This window comes from Drosophila bipectinata, chromosome 3R, assembly GCF_030179905.1.
Source record: "Drosophila bipectinata strain 14024-0381.07 chromosome 3R, DbipHiC1v2, whole genome shotgun sequence".
In the NCBI taxonomy this organism is placed as follows: Eukaryota; Metazoa; Arthropoda; class Insecta; order Diptera; family Drosophilidae; genus Drosophila; species Drosophila bipectinata.
In genome coordinates this window covers 968,588-989,845 of record NC_091739.1, presented here as the reverse complement: position 1 = coordinate 989,845, position 21,258 = coordinate 968,588, and the positions used below count along the sequence as shown (strand labels likewise).

At 42.3% G+C, this 21,258-nt stretch overlaps 1 protein-coding gene across 6 annotated transcripts in view; it reads right to left on the bottom strand.

The window, feature by feature from the left end:
- The window catches only part of LOC108133570 (uncharacterized), a 265,289-nt gene that overhangs the window by 199,327 nt on the left and 44,704 nt on the right, over positions 1-21,258 (bottom strand). The window contains exon 1 of one of the 6 annotated variants that reach the window (XR_011443116.1): positions 20,674-20,875. The exons of the other annotated variants lie outside the window; for them this stretch is intronic. The gene's annotated coding sequence lies outside the window, so the exon portion shown is untranslated. Of the gene's footprint in view, positions 1-20,673; positions 20,876-21,258 lie in introns of those variants that run through there. 6 annotated transcript variants of the gene reach the window in all.

Genomic DNA, 21,258 nt, shown 5'->3' with positions numbered 1-21,258 from the left:
TGGCTTGCTCCGCTTCCAATAAACAAGCTTGCAGTTATTGCAACGCACAAGACCATAGTCTTGCCCAGTGTAGTCCGTTCGCTCGCCTTGCTGTAATGCAACGGTTTGAGTTTGTCAAGTCAGCCTCATTATGTTTAAATTGTCTGCGAAAAGGTCACACGGTTGCGAAGTGTAAATCGACTAGATGTCAAATTTGTGCAAGATCGCACCACAAACTTCTGCACCGATTTACTGTGACCGAAAATAACTTGGCGTTACCACCACCAAATGAACATCCTCCCCCAGCGCTACATCTTGATGGCCCTTCTACGTCACATGCTTTGCATGCGTCATCACTAGAAAGGGTTTTGTTAGCGACGTCGATCGTAAGCGTTAGAACTAAAAATGGCGAGCATATATTGGCCCGAGCACTACTTGACTCTGGGTCTCAAATGAACTTCATTACTGAAGAACTTGCTCAACGCTTACAGATCCGTAGGGAGGAATCGTGTATCAACTTGCTTGGAATTGGTCAAGCTAATTCCCAGGTTAAGAAAAAGATACACACTGTGGTGAAGTCAACGATTAATGGTAGTGAGTTTCCGTTCGACTTTTGGATTTTGAGAACTATCTCGGGTTATCACCCTGACCAGTCAGTGAACGTGAAAGATTGGGACCTACCAAAGAACTTGCCGCTAGCAGACCCATATTTCTACAAACCTCAGCGGATAGATATGTTAATTGGAGCTGAGTCATTTTTCGAATTGTTGTCCGTGGGCCAAATAAAACAAGGGCCAAACCATCCCATCCTCCAAAAAACTCTCCTTGGATGGATAGTATCGGGAAAATATAAGGCAAATACTTCAACTCCTCAACAGCCTGTCTCTAGCCTGAATTGCCAAGAAGAACTACTCGAGTCGATAGATGGCAATTTGAAAAAATTCTGGTCGTTGGAAGAAGTACCAACTTCCAAAAAGCTTTTGTCACCTGAACAAGAGTTATGTGAGGAACATTATCAGAAAAATACAGTTGTGCTGCCTTCAGGTCGATTTGAAGTCAGGCTTCCATTTAAATCGGATCCAAGCGTTTTGGGAAACTCGTTCGAGGTAGCCAAACGCCGTTTTTTGTCGCTCGAGAAAAGATTATCTCGAGATCCGAATTTAAAGAAAATGTATGTGGAATTTATGGAAGAATACGAATCCTTAGGTCATATGTCCCCTACAAGCAATGATGTTCTTGCTACTCCACACTACGTCATACCCCATCAGTGTGTCTTACGGCCTCAAAGCACATCGACTAAATTACGAGTCGTGTTTGATGCGTCTTGTAAGACATCAACACATAAGTGTCTTAACGATCTGTTGATGGTTGGTCCTACCATCCAGGAAGAGTTGTATTCAATTCTTCTTAGGTTCCGGCTGAACAGATTCGCTCTGATAGCCGACATAAAAAAGATGTATCGCCAAGTAATGGTAAATGAAGCCGATAGGCGATACCAGTTGATAGTGTGGAGGAAAGACCCATCAGAGTCCTTGAAACTGTGCAAGCTCAACACCGTTACATATGGCACTGCGCCAGCCCCATTCCTGGCCATAAGGTGTTTGAAGAGGTTGAGTGAATCTGTGAAAAATACATTCCCTCGAGCTGCCGAAGTTATTGGGTCCGACTTTTACGTCGACGACATGTTAACGGGTGCTGGTTGCATTGAGGAGCTAAAGACAATTAAGTCTGAAGTAACTCAGGTTCTTCAAAACGCTGGGTTTGAATTGAGCAAGTGGTTTTCAAACTCGCCTGAAGTTACTGCATCCGAGAGCACGGTTAAGCCAATAACACTTTCGGACTCAGAACTGACTAAAGCATTAGGAATCGCTTGGGTTCCTAAAGAAGATGTATTTAAATTTGAAATTGATGCTTCAGTCATGGGTCAAAGGGCGACCAAGCGGAACATCCTTTCGGTGACATCGAAGTTGTTTGACCCCCTTGGCCTATTAAGCCCTATACTTATAAAAGGAAAGATCCTATTGCAGGAACTTTGGCTAAATAAGCTAGATTGGGATGAGTCAATTCCACTGCACTTAGAAACAGCGTGGAACAAAATACAAGTTGCCCTGTCGCAATTAGAGGACATCTCAATTCCGAGATTCGTGTTTACCGAGCCGATGTCACCGATTCAAATTCATGCCTTTTCTGACGCATCGATGAGAGCCTATGGAGCCTGCGTCTATATTCGTTGCAAATCTGCAGAAGGTATTAAAGTTTCATTGTTGACGGCAAAGTCCAAAGTAGCGCCGCTCAAGACAAAGACGCTCCCCCGTCTTGAGTTATGTGCCGCTCACCTTCTCGCAGATCTCTGCCGCAAGATAAAGCCTCTAATAAAAGTTCCGATCGAACGAAGTGTATTTTGGTCGGATTCAGAAGTAACTCTTCATTGGATTCGTTCCCATCCATCGTCGTTGTCAACGTTCGTATCGAATAGAGTAGCTGAAATTCAAGAGTGGTCAGATGATAGCACGTGGCGGCATGTACCAACTAAGCAGAACCCGGCAGATATAGTGTCCAGAGGTGGAGACGTAAAGGAGACTGTAGAATCGATCTGGTTTACAGGTCCATCGTTTTTAAAGGAACCGGAAGATAAGTGGCCGACGAGCCCCCGGTTTGATCTGTCACCAGAACTTATACAGATGGAAGCGAAAAAGAATGCGGTCGGATTAACCGCAATCGTATCTACCTCAGATTTATTGGAAGTGATAGAAGGTTATTCCTCTCACCTAAAACTGCTGCGAGTGTTCGTTTATATGTTCCGCTTTATAAGGAAATCGAAGAAATTAGTAGTGAATTCTGATATTGTTCCCTCACCTGTCGAATATAATGAAGCATTTAAGAAAATAGTCGAAATAGTCCAAGAGCACGAGTATCAAGATGAAATAGAAAAGATCCGAAAAAATTTAAGTGTTAGCCCTAGCCTACAAAAGTTAAATCCCTTTCTACACGAATCTTCAGAGGCTGGGCTTACCTTTTCGTTGGTGCGGGTTGGGGGGCGACTAGCTAATGCTCCTATATCGTACGATGCCAAGTTTCCAGTATTGTTGACAAAACGCTCTCAATTTGTTCAGAGCTACGTCCGATACTTGCACGAGTCGAATTTTCATGTGGGTCCACGAGCACTTGTGAGTCTTTTGCGACAGCGCATATGGATCGTAAATGCGCAGGAAGTCTGCAGTCAGACAGTACGGTCATGCATTCGCTGCTTTAAATGCAAGCCTCGTCTGATGACTCAAATCATGGGTGATTTACCCTTAGATAGAATTCGTGCTCTCCGCCCATTCTCCATATGTGGTGTTGATTTTTGTGGCCCTATAGATACGACATTGAAAATTCGTGGTAGGCCACCCTATAAGTCCTACATTGCCTTATTTGTTTGTTTTGCGTCCAAGGCAGTTCATTTAGAAGTAGTTTCCGACCTTTCAACTGATTCCTTTTTATTGGCTTTTCAAAGGTTCGTTGGGCGCCGAGGATGTCCGCAGATCGTGCACTGCGACAACGCGACGAACTTCGTCGGAGCGAGTCGCCACTTCGCAGACCTTCGTCGGAGAATCGAGGACGAGGTCGACGCGGTCACGCAATACGCATCAAAAAGCGGATGCGTATTTGCGTTCATACCGCCGCGGGCTCCGCACATGGGCGGACTATGGGAGGCAGGTGTGAAGTCTGCAAAACACCTACTCCTACGAGCGGTAGGGAACGCCAGACTGACCGCGGAGGAGCTGCAGACCGTCCTCGTTGGAGTCGAGGCCGTCCTGAACTCACGACCCCTCGGGGCTCTGAGTCAGGACCCAAGCGACGGCGAGGCGCTTACTCCCGGGCACCTGTTGACAGGCGGGCCGCTCATCGCCCCACCAGCACCGCGGACCCCGGACCAGCAGGGTCTAACGTGCTTGCGGCGATGGCGGCTTGTCTCGTCAATCAAGCAAATGTTTTGGCAGCGATGGTCCCGGGAGTACGTCTTGGGCCTACAGGCGCGGTCGAAGTGGCAGCACCAGGAGGACGACATTCGGACGGGCGAGCTGGTCCTGATCGCAGAGGATCACCAGCCGCCACAACAGTGGCTCACGGGACGAGTAGGAGCAACACACGCCGGCGCGGACGGAAGGGTCAGGGTCGCCGTCGTCCGAACTAGCTCTGGAGCGGAATATAGGAGAGCGGTCCACAAGCTGGCGCGGCTGCCAGTTAGTTGAAGCCTGATGGAGGCCTTCAACGGGGCCGGTGTAAATTGATTTACATTTATTAAAGTCGAAAAATTTGAATTATAGTTATAGCTGAATTGTATTTGTTAGTTGTTAGTCTATAAATTTACTCTTAGATAGCTTAGGGCGGAGCGGGAGCGAAAGCTCATATTCGCTCTTGTGCGAATTCGCCCCGCTTCGCCGCAATAGATAAGTTAGGCTTAAGATTAGAGAAAGATTAGAAAATATACTCGAATTTATAACGTTGAAGAAGCAAGACCTTTCGTTTTCGTTTTCGCCCAGTTTTTATTAAATATTACGCAGCCACCTTTTTGTTTTGTGATTTAAAGTGTGAGATAAACTAATCTCGTTATACAAGTTGGCTGACGGTTTAGCATTAACATTTTTTTACCTATTATAAAATATTTAAACCATTTCATTTTGTGAACCAATTATTGTCCCAATATTGTTTGCATTTCTGTTTTTGGGAATAAATAAATGAATATTCTATATAACACAAAAAGTGCGGAATAAAAATTCCTAACCAAAACCAAAAAATCGCTGGCAGAAAATTTTAAATTTCAATCGGAAATAATTTATATAATCGCGTGTATTTAATTCAGCTTTTATATGTCTTTTTTGTTACACAAGAATTCTTGGTAGGCTTCTAAGTTTTCTAGGCAAATTACAATTTTTGCGCGCAATTCCTGATTCAGCCGTCTTTTCCAAGCTCTCAAGAAAATATTGTCACTCCTGAATTCAGGGCTGATTCAGGCCTGAAAATGAATTCAGGGCCGAGAGGACAGTTTCAAAAATGTTAGTACAAAGATCAATGCCGCTGGTTCTAGCAAACAAGCCCGATTCAAGGCTGATCACCGGGTCTAACCGATGATTCATGCGTGTTTCAGGTCTGAGTGGTACTGGCGAGAGGTTTCTATGTCTTTGTGGGAGTTGGCTAAAAATATTATTGGCAAATCCGAAAGATCGACCTTTGCGGGCAGGTGTATCCTTTTGCATTTTACAATGCAATGATTAGATGGAAAAGGGCCAGAGAAATCCATAGCTCTGTAAAGACTTTTGGGATATTGGCGGTCGGGCTACATTTTCTGCGATTCTTTTTTGCGCGGCTAAAACCGCGGGGAAAGTACAAGAGTACAGATAAGTGTAGAAGAGCACTACAAGATTGTTGCTGAGATTAGGCTTTAATAATTGAAGTTTTCGAGTTAGAAGATGAGCAAAGCAAAGTTATGATGTAGAGATATTTTCTGACGGCCTTGAATAATGTAGGCCTTATTTCAAAAGCAATTTCTGCCAAGAATAACAATTGATTTGTCAATAATTATAGTAAGCGAATCGCTTGCCAGGACCTTAGATCGGTTTTCTTGTTAATGACGTGTTACTCCTCCCTGCCAACTGCGGACTGGAAAGCCGCCAAGGTAGAGGAGGCGGAGGGGCTATGTAGGCAGGTTATCCTCAATCTCAACGAGGAGACGGTGAAGCATCTGGCGTCCAGCGGTGGGCGAATCAAGTACGTCCTGGAGCACTTGGCGGTACGCTTCTACAAGGCGGACGTCAAGAGACAGGTTTCAGCTGATATGAAGCTGAAATAGGAGCTGACCGAAGTCTGCCCCGATTAGATTTCATTATGATTAGATGCCCGATTAGAAGAGGAGGAGGACATCTTGGAAGGGTATGCCTCTAAGAAAAACAAACTCGACAGAACACTTGTGTTAGTATGGACGACGATATGATCCTAGGCTCAGATATAGAGGTAGAGAAAAATGGTTCTGCCGATTGTGGCAATAAGCCTCCACCAGTGTAAGAAAGGTTCTACTGCCCCCAGTTTTTCTTCGATTCTAATCATATTTTCTGGCTCATAATAAGTAACAAAGCCTGCGAGCTCATCTTTATTACTAAAACTAGATGGGAGGAGGAGAAATAGGAGAAATTTCACATGCGCAATTTTTATTTTTTTCCAGCGCAAGCGCCTTATTTTAGTACAATTGGGAGAAACTTGCATTAGAACTTCTCCAGCTGGTCAATAAGGTGCATGTCGACATCTAGGTTGTTAAGTCATAGCCTTTAATATTAAATTATAAAATATTATAATCAATAAAAAAAATATTAGGTCATGAACTACTCTATAAAATGTTGACTTTACATATCACCACCACAGCTTCAGCAAAAATAGCTGAGTTTCAAATTAATGAAATAGGCAAAATATTGTAACACAATCCACAATTTTAAATTGTTAATTTATAATTTTTATTTTAGGCTATTTCTCCATTAATTAAATAATAGCAATAACCATACAGCATATAGACAATCCATTTCATACAACGAAAATGGACGCAAAAATTTCTTGCGACAGGCCCCAGAGCGAGTTCTTACTTTCTTTCTTACGCGAAAGGAGCGCGATGAAGAAGGTTGGTCTGCACTTGGATTGATCGTTGTATGTATGCGTGTCACAGATTCACATACACGGGTGCAAGTTATCCAACCCGTAAATCCAGGCCACTTATGGCTTTTATAAACAATATTTTTGCATTTGCCTTTGGCTTTTAGGTCCGATCTCGGTTTCCCATAAAAAAATTGAAATTAAAAGTAGACATCAGCTTCCGTTCCCACCGAATGGCATCGATCAGCTTAATTTAATTCCATTCTTTATATTCACTTTGCCGTACCCGGACGTGTTTCTTCGAACGCTCTTGCCAGTTTGCATTTATCTTCGATCTTAGAATTAAAGCTTTCTCCTTTCGCGACAAGTGGAAATATAACGATTAATTCTAAAAATAAATTTGACTTAATAAATTCATTGAACTATTTATTTCCTCCTTATACATTTAATCGTTTAAAGCTATCTCTGTTGCGCTTTAACTATATTCTCCAACATAAGTCTCTCCTAGCTGTACTCTCTGGACGTAACCCGTTACATCATAGTTACTGTGGAGTTTGTTGTTCTTCGTTGCACATCTCTTTTGTAGCGTCGTCTCTTACATCTGATCTGATCGACCACTTTACCTACAGAGTGCTTCAGAGAGCCTAAATTCTTTACACTACTACAGTGGTCTGCAATCCGTCAACAATGAGTCTAATTTGCACAGCAAAAAAATGTAAATTCGGTGGATCCATCACGGGTGACTCATACCTATCTTGTTGGGTCTGCAACAACTGCTCAAATATTAAATGTGCTGGCGGAGGACACAATGGACGGATATGTGAACTTATAACAAGAAAATTGGCCTGACGAGGTCTTGCATCGCTTGCAGAGAAATCGAGTCAGAGATGCGGACTTTTATGAAACAGACGAGAAATGGTTTTCTTGATGTTCGCAAGCAATTCTCGGCCCTAAATAAGCAATTCCTCGCTCTTGAACCCCAATTCCTTGGTCTAAAGTTGTTAAACGAATCTCCCAGACGAAAAATTCCGAACAACAACCTTCTGACTGCTAAATTATTGAATACCCCTACACCCCATGTTGTATGAGTCGATGAATTTTTAACACCAAACATTTTACCGGCCAAGATTTGAACATTTTACCAAACATTTGATGCTATCGTGCTTACTGAATCTTGGCTTAACTCCTCTGTCTCTGATTATAAAATTCTTGTTTCCAAATTCACTGTGTTTCGATTGGATCGTCCAACTTTTGCAGGTGGTGTCGCTCATTGCCGCTAGTAATGAGTACCCTGCTGAACTTATTCCTTTCCCGAATGAGTTCGGAATTGAGTTCATTGCGGTGAAAATTTTAACTGGCTCGTCTTATATTTTCCTGACCTGTTTCCTATCGGGCGGAGCCGAAGTTTATATACCCCTGCAGTTAAAACCGGATATATATCGCAAACATCGGATATAGTTAGCCGATCCTTATGAGAATATGATAATATAACCCAATTTATTATAATACAAAATCTATAAAAAAGTCCCAAACTTCTATCTTCAAAAATACCAAAGTTGATATTTCTACCAAAAACCATTTCCGATCGTTCAGTTATATGTCAGCTATAAGATAAAGTCGGCCGATCGTTATGAAATTTGGTAGGTCGGATATACTAATATCGGATATACTAATATATGTACCAAGTTCCAGCTTTCTATCTTCAAAAACACAAATGTCACTTCCGGTCGTTCAGTTATATGGCAGCTATAGGATATAGTCGGCCGATCCTTATGAAATCTGTCATGTCGTATTATTCTGCCGAAAATAGCTCTCGTGTAAAATTTAAACTCTCTAACTTTAAAAACACCAAAGTTATACCATTTCCGATCAATCAGTTATATGGCAGCTATGGGATATAGTCGGCCGATCCCGGCCGTTCCGACTTATGTACTGCGTGCAAAGGGTGAAAGAAGGGTGTATGCAAAGTTTCAAGTCGATAGCTTTAAAACTGAGAGACTAAGAAACAGACAGTAGGAACTCAGGAGTTGATCCTGATCAAGTATATATATACGTTATAGGGTCGGAGATGCCTCCATCACTACTTTGCACTCTTATAACACCCTCTGCAAGGGTATAAAAACGTATAAAGACGAACCAAAAACAACAAAGAAACAGACCGGACAGAACAATCTACGAGCTATGACAGTTTTTAGGACATTATTAAACGACAATTCAAAAAAAAAATTCAAAACCAAACCATTTTTTGGTTTGGTTTGAAAACCAAACCATTTTTGGTTTCCGTTTTGTTTCCCCACTCCATTTTCGAGAACACGATACGGCCGCGCATGCAGTGTGGCACTTTGTTGTTTTTATTGTTTTTTTTCTCTGTTTGCATAAGCGGCGGCTCAGTCCCCGCGCACCCCTCACCTTACCGCTACTTGACACAGCAGTAGCGCAACTTGACGAGCCCGCACACATAACTAAAGCGGCAGCTCAGCCCCCGCGGCCCCTTCACCAGTCCAATCGCCTCCATCGGCACATAATTCATACATAAATATTTTTTCTTTCGGGCGACTTTATAGCCGCAGCTCCACATGAGCAATCCGTTTCAACAATATAGAAACATAAGACAACTCTCTAGCGATTCTGAGTCGGAGACCGAAGGGCCGGCCAGATCTTCCACCCCTAAAAGCGTTAACGCTAGCGCTCCCATACTCGCGAACATGGCTTTCAGCATGGAACAGATGACAGCCACCATACAGGTGGCCGTTCAACATGCTGTTCAAGAAGCCAATATCGAACACCAGCGTAGAGAAAACGAAATGCGCCTGGCTATACACCGTCTGACCGAACTGGTCAACGAAAGACAAATCGCTCCCGCCCAAGCGGAGGCTCCCCAAATAAAAAAATAAGAGCCTATAGAAATTAGGAACGACGTCAAGTGTGACGATCCCCTAGACGCCGTCAAGTCCCTCCCCGAATTTTCGGGAGCACAGGACGCATACGTCTCCTGGAGACAAGCGGCAGTAGCCGCTTATTATATTTTTAGAAATTACGAACATAGCTCGCGTCATTATCAGGCGGTTATTATTATCTATATATATAAAAGAACAACGTGTTTTATGTTACAACACTTATAAATCAAGAACGGAAGAACAGATTTGAGTGAAAATTGGTAGGGAGGTAGCTTAGAGCCAGGAGAAGGACATAGGATACTTTTTGTCACGTTCGACAGCGTTCCTCCCTGGCCCATACTTTTTTATTTAGGCAGACAGCTAAGAAGAAAATGTCAAATGTCAAAATGTCAGTTACAAACGAAGTCAAATTCATAGTCAGGCTCTCAAATTTAACAACGAACCAAAAAGATTGTGTTGCGCTTCCGGGAAAGTGAAATTGCCTCAACTTGAAGCACCACTAGAGCCTCTGCACTCTCTATTGATATTTGTAAGAAATCAATATTAAAACTATTTCTATTAAATAAATAATTAACAAGTGGATTGAAGTGAAGTGAAGTTTAATTAATAATACCGCGACCAAGACGATCGAATCTTTCCCGACAAAGCCGTAATGCAAGAAGAATACAAAATACTGCATATGAAAGGACTGAAGAAGAACGAGAAATTGCACGTGAACAGAGCCGCAATAGTAAGGCTCGACTTCGTGCTTCTCAAATAGATTTTAATTTGCGACGAAAAATTTTAGCTGATTTGAATCGAGCTGCGTTTCGATACGATTGCAGCAATGATTACAGCTTGCATCCTAGCGTTTGCATTGGGCAAATGGACGTTGTTTGCGAGTATTGTGGTGCATTAAAGTTTTCCGGAGAAACGCCTGGATTATGCTGCGTTAATGATAAAGTGAAGTTGCCAGTAATTCCAAGATCTGCGGCTGCCGACGAAATAAACGCTTGCCTCAAATCGTCAAATCTATGGCGCTATGTGAAGAAACTGCAGCTGATAACAAACATGAGAGTTACATTGCTTAATGATACATCTGCTGAAGATTTCTCGGAGCAATTTCTGACTATCGGTAATGGTCAAGTACCTGTCGATGAATCGAGCGGATTAATATCATTTCCAAATAATTTTTGTAATTTTGTCTCATCAAAAGACGAACTTATCAACAATGTATTTCCAAATATTATTTCTAACTACAAAAATAATGAATGGTTAAGTGAGCGAGCAATTTTAGCGGCTAAGAATAAAGATGTAGATGACCTGAACTACATAATTCAAAATAAGATCATTGGAACAATGCATTCATTCAAATCTATTGACTGCGTCACAAATGAAGATGAAGCCACCAACTATCCAATTGAATTTTTAAACTCTTTGGACGTGCCTGGCTTACCACCGCACAATTTACGCCTAAAGGTTGGCTCCGTAGTAATCATGCTTCGAAACATAAACCAACCAAAACTGTGCAACGGTACGCGTTTGGTGGTTAGTAAATTGATGAACAATGTAATTTACGCTACGATAATGATAGGAAAATTCAAAGGTGAGGAAGTTCTAATTCCGAGGATCCCGATGATCCCAACCGATATGCCGTTTGAATTTAAAAGACTTCAATTTCCGATACGTCTTGCATTTGCCATGACAATCAACAAATCACAAGCCCAATCCTTAAAAGTTTGTGGTTTAAATCTAGAACATTCATGTTTTTCCCATGGTCAATTATACGTGGCATGTTCACGGGTCGGAAAACCATCTGCGTTGTTTGTTTTTGCGCCTGATAATAAAAAAAAAATGTCGTGTATCACAAGGTGCTTGAGTGAAGAGCAACCTATATACTAAAATACAGAAATAATAATGAATGATTAAGGAGGAGAAACAAAGAATATTGTATACCCACAAGTATTACAGAATTTAATTAATTTGAAAATTATTCTTTTTTGTTTGACTTATTTTTTATGCGTGCAACAACAATATGCCACAGCGAAACGTGGCAGGGTACTGCTAGTTAGGAATAAAATAAGGGGCCCTGCCGATGCCGTACTGTCTTCGTTTGGCACTGTACTAAATTTCGACGCGATTATAAATCGACTCGATTTTACGTACAATGATAAGCGGCAGATGCACGTTATCGAGCAGGAAATGGGTACTCTTAGGCAGGGAAATATGACCCTTCTCCAATACTATGACGAGGTCGAGAAAAAACTCACCTTGCTCACCAACAAAGCTACCATGTCGTACGAAGCCTCGGCGGCAAAAGTTTTGTGTGACAAATTCCGGGATGACGCACTCCGAGTATTTATCTCGGGGCTTAAGCGCAGCCTCACGGATGTCCTTTTCTCGGCGAAACCGAAAGATATGCCTTCAGCTCTCGCTTTGGCACAAGAAGTGGAATCCAACCACGAAAGATACTCCTTCGCGGCTTCTTTTGCCAAAAGCCAAGAGGATAAAGATAGGAAACAGCACCCAAAAGCGCAAGAGTACCGACAGGCCTCTGCGCAGACAACGGCTCAAACAAATGCTGGAAAAAATCCGTACTACGTCAAACAACACAAGGCGCAAGTACACTCCGCCACACACAGTGGAGGCGCTCCTGAACCCATGGACATCGACCCATCGCTGTCCAAAATGCTTAGGCCATTTCAGGCCCCGGCGTACCAAAACAGGAAGCCGGCTGAGTCCGATAGATCTGCCCCACACAAAAGGCAGAGGGTTAATCACGTCGCGCAGGGCGCGGGCGAAACCGGGGACAAATATACCGCCGCAGCTTCAAGCGCGGCCCAGGAAATTGACGACGACGCTATTAATGAGTACGATTCGGACGTCATAAATTTTTTAGGGGAAAGTCCCTGCTACCCGTCATCAGACGCAGAGTAGCAGGTGTAGAAATGAAGCTTTTAATAGACACGGGCGCGTCAAAAAATTTCATCCGTCCATACGAAGGGTTGAAAGGCGTTCGCCCAGTAGATTCGCCATTCTCGGTACATTCCATCCATGGCGTCACCACAATAACAAAAAAATGCTTTGTTTCCATGTTTAACTTGAAGGATACGTTCTTCATCCTACCAGATTTGTCCTCCTTTGATGCCATCATCGGCCTTGACCTGCTAAAACAAGCATCACTTAACCTAGCTTCCGGGCACCTCAGATGGGGCACCGAGACGGAAAAGCTAGAGTTCCAATCATGTCCCAATGTAAATTTCACTGAGGTGGACTGCTCTAGCGCACCACCTTTGGTTAGAAGAGCATTCTCAAAAATGCTAAGCGACAGGAAAAACGCCTTCGCAAGCCCAAATGAGGCGTTACCTTACAACACGTCTGTGGTAGCCACCATCAGGACAGTTGATGAGGAGCCCATTTATGCCAGACCCTATCCGTATCCGATAGGAGCGGCAGATTTCGTCAATGACGATATCCAAGACCTTCTAAAAAACGGCATAATCCAGAAGTCGAGATCCCCCTACAATAACCCAATATGGGTAGTAGACAAAAAGGGCACCGACGAAGCTGGAAACCGTAAAATGCGGCTAGTATTAGACTTTCGAAAATTGAACGAGAGGACAATACCGGATCGCTACCCTATGCCAATTATCCCTATGATACTAGGGAATTTAGGCAGAGCCAAATACTTTACAACGCTCGATTTAAAGTCCGGCTACCACCAAATTATTCTGGCAGAACGTGACCGTGAGAAAACTTCCTTTTCCGTAAACGGGGGAAAATACGAGTTCCGTCGACTGCCATTCGGTTTAAGAAATGCTGCCAGCATCTTCCAAAGAACCATCGACGACGTACTGCGAGAACAGATTGGCAAATTTTGCTACGTCTATGTCGATGATGTTATCGTCTTCTCAGAGGACGAAAACGCCCACATACGACACGTGGATTGGGTTCTAAAGAGCCTACACGACGCTAACATGAGAGTGTCAGCGCAGAAATCGGTCTTCTTCAAAAAAAGCGTAAAATTTTTGGGGTTTGTAGTCACCAACAAGGGGACCACGACAGACCCGGAAAAGGTCAGGGCCATTAAAGAATTCCCTGAGCCCAAAAACGTTTTCGAAGTAAGATCATTCATGGGCTTGGCTGGCTATTATAGATGCTTTATTAAAGATTTTGCATCAATAGCTAAGCCCATTTCGAGCATTATAAAAGGGGAGCTCGGAAATGTCAGCAGACACAGATCCAGAAGCATCCAGGTACAGTTTACCGAGCCGCAACGGCAAGCTTTTGAAAAGCTACGTAGCATCCTGGCCTCTGAGGATGTCATCCTCAGGTACCCCGACTATAAAAAGGCGTTTGATCTAACGACAGATGCCTCAGCATATGGCATTGGCGCGGTGCTTTCACAAGAGGGGCGCCCCATCACTATGATCTCTAGGACCTTAAAGGACAGAGAAGTTAACTACGCTACCAACGAAAGGGAGCTGTTAGCTATAGTTTGGGCGCTAGAGAACCTGCGCCACTACCTTTATGGGGTCAAAGATTTAAACATCTACACTGACCACCAACCGCTGACCTACGCGGTATCGGATTCCAATCCGAATACAAAAATTAAAAGATGGAAAGAACGCATCGATGAGTGTGGTGCCAAAGTCCATTACATGCCTGGCAAGGCCAACCTAGTTGCAGATGCCCTCTCGAGGCAACAACTCAACGTTGTAGAAGAAGAAGAGGCATTCTCAAGCGCGGCCACAATTCACAGTGAGCTGTCGCTTACCCACACAATTCAATCCACGGACAAGCCCCTCAATTGCTTTCAAAACCAGATAATTCTGGAGGAAGCACGCTCTCCGTCAAAGCGGAACTTCGTTCTCATTGGAAACAAGAGACGGCATATTATTGACTTCACTCACGAGGAGTCATTGCTGGAGGAGCTCGCAACCATAATAGTTCCTAAAGGCGTAAACGCCATTCATTGCGATCTGCATACGCTCGCAGTGATACAGGACAAACTAATCCGACAATTCCCTGCCACCAGATTCTGGCACTGCAAAAACCGAGTAACGGACATTTTTGCAGTTGATGAAAGGCGGGGAATTCTTACTGTCGAGCACAACAGAGCTCACAGATCTGCCCAAGAAAACGTGAAGCAGGTACTCTCCGAGTACTACTTCCCGAAAATGGCCAAGCTAGCGAACGAAATAGTCATTTCGTGCAAGACTTGCGCCAAGGCAAAATACGACAGGCATCCGAAGAAACAAGAGCTTGGCGAAACCCCAATCCCATCTCAAGTAGGAGAAATGCTGCACATAGACATCTTCTCCACGGATAAAAAATATTTCCTTACGTGCATCGACAAATTCTCGAAATTTGCCGTAGTCCAACCAATTCCCTCTAGGACCATAGAGGATGTCAAACCAGCATTACTACAGCTGATGAATATTTTCCCGAAGGCCAAGGTCGTATATTGCGACAACGAACCATCGTTGAACTCGCACACCATCGTGACCATGCTGGAAAACCATTTCGGCGTTAGCATCTCAAATGCTCCGCCCCTACACAGTGTCTCCAATGGACAAGTGGAGCGTTTCCACAGCACTTTGGTAGAGCTGGCTAGATGTCTTAAAATCGATTAAGGCATCAGCGATACCGTAGAGCTGATACTTCTGGCCACTGCCAGATATAACAAGTCCATCCACTCGGTCATCGACAAGAGACCGGCTGACGTGGTTCAGGCACAATCAGGTGAGCCACAATATGAAATTCAAGATAAAATTAAACTCGCCCAAGACAAGCTCCGGGACAGAGAAAACGCTTCCCGCCAAAATAGAGTGTTCGAGGTTGGCGAGAAAGTCCTAGTGAAGTCCAACAGACGCCTAGGCAACAAACTCTCACCATTATGTGAAGAGAAAACCGTTGAAGCGGACATGGGGACCACAGTCCTCATTAAGGGGAGGGTGGTCCACAAAGACAACTTTAGGTAGGCCGAGCGCGACCATGTTATCGCCCACCTGATAATCTCACTTTTCATTATCTTTTTTCTAGCCACTAGGCATAAGTTTTGCGCCCTTTATTATTTTAATCATGCTTTGGTGGTGGGCTACCCAACTTCAACAAAACTCATAACACATAAAAATTACAGGTTTTCAACCATATCCCTGATTCTCATTTTGGCCACAACTTCGGCACGCGTCACAGACTATTCCAAAGCCAAATAAATTCCCATCGTTGATGGGCGAATCCTGATATGGGAGGAATTTGCCTTTGTAAAGCACTCAGCAAATCTCTCGGAGTATAGGCGCGTCATCGAAGAAACTAATGGGATGACCGTCATGTTCCCGCAATCCCACATGCAGAAACTCCTGGTTGTTGACGTCGCCCACCTACGCGACATGCTCGACTCTTTGAGCGTCCATCATAGGGTAGCAAGAAGTTTAGACTTCTTAGGGACTGCGCTAAAGGTGGTGGCAGGAACGCCGGACGCAGAAGATTTTGAAAAAATTAAATTTAATGAATTCCAATTAGCAAATGCAAACAATAGGCAGATGAATATTAACAACAAAGTACAAATTCAAATCAATAAAATTTCCGCTACCGTCAACCAACTTCTGAGGTCAGCAAAAAAGTCCCAAATTGATACTGGGCACCTATTCGAGATGCTTTTAACTCGAAATAGGATGATAGCAATGGAGCTACAGGGTTTGATGCTAGAAGTGGCACTTGCCAAAGTTAATATTGTTAGCCCCAGCATCCTAGATCATGCAGACCTGGAAGGTGTGTGGATGGAAGAGCCCACCGAGACCGCGATTAGGGATGTTTTGTCCGTATCGTCCGTTAAGATTTTACAGTCCGATAACATATTACATTTTATTATTAAGTTTCCAAAGATAAAGTCGGCCTGCAGCAAGATTACCGTTTTCCCAGTGTCACATCACGACACCATGCTCAGGCTGGAAGATAACGTCATTGCCGAATGCAACAGTGAGATCCACACCGTGGAAAAGTGCTCCCCGGCATCAGGAGCTACATTTTGCCGATTGGCTCGCAGAAGATCATGCGCCCAAGAGCTCCACGCTGGAGGCACGGCGCATTGCGAGATCCAACAAAGCGATTTACATCCCATCACTTATGTTGATGAAGGAATAGTAATTGTGAATGATCGCTCGGCTCACGTGTGTGTGGACAATGGCACCTGTGCCCATATAAAAGGCACATATCTCATCACGTTTGAAAAGAGTGCCATGGTCAACGAAACCCGATTGGTCAATCATGACACAGCCCAGAAGAGGGCTCCAGGAGTGGCCAGCTCACCTTCCCTGAACATCACCATGGAACGTGACGTTCTTAGCCTTCCATACCTTCACCGACTGAGTGAACGTAATCTGGAGCACATCAAAGAGTTCGGGAAGGAGATTAACCACCAGCGACTACATCAGTTGGTGTTCATAGCGGGAGCAATATGCTGCGCTTTAAATTGCATCGGCTTGACCTATCGGCGAGTCACTCAGGCCCGAAAAACCGCGGCCCAGCTCAAGGAGATGATTGCCCAAATAGGGTCGGCCGAGGGCGGCCTCATTCTTGAGGGGGGAGTAGTTAACTGAAGTTAACCAAGCAGCGGCAATGTCCGATTATTTAAGAGCTCGCTCTGGCCAAACTGCTGACATAGCGTCTGGCCGGAAGCCCATGCATAGCGCCAAGTACTGCACATTTGCGTGGCCGCTATGAAATACTTTTTGTTAGCTTTAAGTTTCAGTTTGTGTCAGAGTCTCATACAATAAAGAGCACCATAAAACCAATCTCCGGCACTGCCGTTAACTTGTAAATTCATTTGTTAAATTGGTCACCGCGCCTCAAGGGCCGTGACAACGGGGCAAGTGCTCCCATCATAACTCCCGTCACAGAACGGATCTTCCCTCGGCAACCGCCAGGGATCTCAACCACTACCTACAAGGAGTAGCAACACCCCCCGGCAACCGCCAGGGGTAATTATCTCACAAATATCTCCGGCGTCTGCAGCATCACCGACTGCAGCGAGGGATAACCAACAACATCATATATCAAACATTATTACACAAACCAATTTATATTATCTTATACGTGTCTTTACGCGCACGCTAGGGCTTGCATGCTTCGTCACCCGTGGACTGCCGTTTACAGTGATATAACCGTTTAACCGTATAACCGTTTACAGTGATAATCATTACAATAGTCAAAAATGATTGCATATAGAAGGACGGCGAGATAAGAACAATAATATAGCGCGGCTCAACGCTTTACACCAGTGATCAGCACTCAATAAATTGATATGATTCTAACGCAGTGGTCGGCAACCCAATACTTAATAGTTTTAGTAACGAATATTAGAAAGTAGGCTGTGACGTTTCACACATTAATAATGTGTGTGTGTGTGGCAAAGCTCGGACAGAGAAATTTCCTATAGCGGCCGATCTATTGAAAGGGCGAAGGAGGGAGCGGGTCAATAATTAAGAAATGCATTGTGACGTCATAAAATGTCGATGGCCGCTCTTAGTGCATGAAAAACGCCAACTGAAAATTGTTAGTTTTTGATTAGACGTATATATGTTGATTTTATCAAGGGATTCTATCATTATGTCGTGTATGTCGATATATTTTGTATGTCGATATAGTAGTTTTGGACAGTTTCATCTCGTAGCATTGTGATGGAACAGCTAAGATTTATATTACGGTTGTCAAATATGTAAAAAAAATATCGTATCGATGATATTTTTTTTAGAAAAAAATATGATGAAAATATTTTAAATATCACTAGGAAATATCAATATATTTGATATTTTTTGAATAAATTGTTTTCTGTCTAATTAGGGGATTCCCTTAACTGTTGAATCTGTAACTAAAACGACAAGTTTCCTAAATAATTATTTAATTATATTTTTATATATTGTATAACATAACTTATATTTTATGATATACAAAATCAAGCCCAATCTTTTGAATTTCAAAGACCTGGGATGGTCGCTTTATGGGATTTCCATACATCCATTGGGTTGCTGTCCCACGCAGCTTGAGGCAAGCTGAAGTATGATTTCAGCTCCTTATTTTGTTCGGACACACTGCTCAACTTAGTTCAGATGTTCAATCCGTGTTGCTTTGAAATTCAGAGTAGGGATGTCGGAAATATATCAAAATATCAATATACCAATATATTTTTTCTTAAAAAAAATATTATCATCGTGAAATTTTTTGGAAAGAAATAGTCGATATTGAAATTTTTGAGTTTATATTTCCGATATTTTATTTTTGGTCACTCTTAAGCCAGAAAATGAGAAGACAAGTTGTGAAAATGAGTTCGGAAAAAGAGTTTTACACGGAGGTGAAAGCTACTTCAGAAAAATTCACATTTTGCCTGAAAGTAATTAAAACTACCGGAAAACCCACAAATTACCCCATCCCAAAAATAACCACCAAGCTAACCGAACGAGTTAACTTAAAAGAATATCAAAAATACTCGATATATCGATTTTTTTGCGATATTTTCTTAATATTATCGATTGATATTTTTTCACAGCTAATATCACCAATATGATGTTTTTTCAAAATAAAAGAACCCTAATTCAGAGTGACCAAGGAAAAAATATCCAAAAATATCAAAAACAAACATCGATATTTCGATATTTAGGCAAAAAAGTATTACGATATAAATATATCATTATTAGAAAAAATATCGATATATTGATATTTTGATATATTATCAACAACCCTATTTCACACATAGGTTTACCCGTTTTATATTATACGGGACCGCTTCTTTTAAGTAAAAGTAAAAACTTTTTTTTTCTCCAGTAATTATATTGCCCAGGAAATATTCTCATACTTTCGGATCGTATAGACAAAAAACGATTAAATAGAATCGTCAGATGAGGCTTTCGCTAGATGAGTACGTTAAGTTTGTTAACGGTGGCAAGACATATCTACCGAAAGTGTTTGTGAATGATGATTGGAATCTGCAGCGTAAGTACCACTTCTCCATCAACGAAACCACTCCCGAGCTGGAGCTGCACCTCACATTTCAGCCACTGGGCATGTTCAAGTGGCAACTATACGCAGAGATTAAGCAGATGAAGAACAAATGGGCCGGCAACATGATGGGTGAGCTGAAACCCTGAAACCGTTGGAGGAAACCCTTTTGGACACAAACATTTATCTGTTCGGAATCACCGTGGCCGTGTCCATTCTGCACTCAGTGTTCAAACTGCTAGCCTTCAAGAATGACATTCAGTTCTGGAACAACCGCATCATCCTTCTATACGTCTTGGACCACGAGACGAACTTCCTGGTTCGCATCTCATGCTTCGTCGCTCTTGGTATCGAGGTGCGGAAGATTCACAAAGTGGTGGACATCGACTATAATCGCCAGCAGAAGCTCTTCGGAGTTCTGCCGCGGATTAGTTTCCAGGACAAGGGATCTTTTTTCAAGGAAGTTGAAACCGGGTCTTGCGTTTTTTTACAAAGTTTTGAAGCATAATATTTTAAAGGGCTATATACCTTTTTTGTTTTCAAAAAATCGAAAATTTTTTTTATTGCTTTATCTTGAAGAACAACTCCTTGACAACATTTTCCCAATTTTCATAGAGATTGGAGCTGTAGAAAAAATAGTTACAGCGCTCCTAACCGTGCGCCTCGTCGCGGCCTTGAACTGAACTTGAAACTTTAAACGCGAATATCTTGTAATGGTGTTTCTTGAAAAATGACTTTGCGGTGAGATGGATTGGCGGAAATCTACTGAACCGACTTACTTCAAATTTTTTTTTAAATGTTCATAATGAAATTCTTCTGTGCTTGATCAATCGACTTTTCAAGCACAAACTTTTTTTTTCGCCGAAATGAATTTTTTAGTGCAATTTCTAGAGACCAAAAAGTTCATTTTTAGCATAAATCGTTCCCGTATGCATAAAAACTAAAAAAATTTTAAAATCGATCGTTCAAGCACAAGGAATTACACTAAACTAATGATATTTTTTTACTTTTATGGTTTCAGTTGACCTGTTCGACCTGGGGAACTGTCACCGCAAGGCTCTAAAAAAAAAAGCCTCTAAGGGAAACAGCCACCCCTTAAAAACTATTTAATAAATTTCCAGCAAATTTTGCACAATCATTGTTAATAAAGTGTACTATTAAAAAATTAAAACATCCATGTAATTAAATAATCGCTACATACCTAAAAAAAAAATCCGAACTTTCCTCTTTTTCTTCGACAAAGAAGGTATATAACCCCTTAAGGCAACAATCTTTCAATATGATCCACCAAAGATTGGGCTCATGCTCTCGATGACGATGATTTAGATATCGTAATGAGCCATTTTTAAACAAGATGTTTGTCAACATAGGTTAAGTCTCAAAACCCGATAAAATATAGTTATGAAATGGTAAAGGTATTCGGCTCATGGATAGGATGCAAATTGGCAAAGATATACAGGCATGCTCCGGTTTTCACTTTCGGTTTTCGTTTTCGTTTTGAAAACGAAAACGAAAAAATTGGTGCTCCCATTTTCACTTTCACAAGATTTTTTCGAATTCCAAAACGAAAAAATTTGTCTTGCCGAAATGAAAAGTAAATGCCTTTTTCTATATTAAATCGGATCTTATTTGCAAAAGGAAAAAAAGTAGTTGACTTATTGGTTTATTGTCGTTCTTTTTAGACCTCTAGAAGATCAATTAGGCTTGTAATTATTTTTCAAACGAGTAATTTCTGACCCCACCTCAAATTTGGATATCAAATTTTGCCGTCGGCAACAACAATTTT